This window comes from Penaeus monodon, chromosome 32, assembly GCF_015228065.2.
Source record: "Penaeus monodon isolate SGIC_2016 chromosome 32, NSTDA_Pmon_1, whole genome shotgun sequence".
Classification (NCBI taxonomy): Eukaryota; Metazoa; Arthropoda; class Malacostraca; order Decapoda; family Penaeidae; genus Penaeus; species Penaeus monodon.
Genome location: NC_051417.1, coordinates 19880912 through 19881301, shown reverse-complemented (window position 1 = coordinate 19881301; position 390 = coordinate 19880912).

Genomic DNA, 390 nt, shown 5'->3' with positions numbered 1-390 from the left:
GAATCTTCGTGGCCCGCTGAAACAAACCCTTTTTATGGAGCAAAGGGTTCTTAAGAAATTTTTTTAAAATTCGGTTCATTTTTCATTTTTGCTTTGGGGCGTAATTGGTTTTTTTGGTTAAACCTTTTAAATTCGTTGGGCGCTTTTTTTTTTAAGTCTTTTTTTAGTTTTTAAAAAAAAAAGCTAAAAACCCTTTTTTTTCCCCCCCTTTACAGAACGGGGTGAGTGAGGTAGATATAAAGAAAAAGATAAAGAGAAGGATAGAGAAAGAAGGGGGTGACAGAAAGACAAATAAAGAAATATGAAAACGGGAAAAAAAGACAGATAAAGACAGACAGACAGACAGACAAAAAAGAAAAGAAAAAATACACAAAAAAGAGAGAGAAGGTA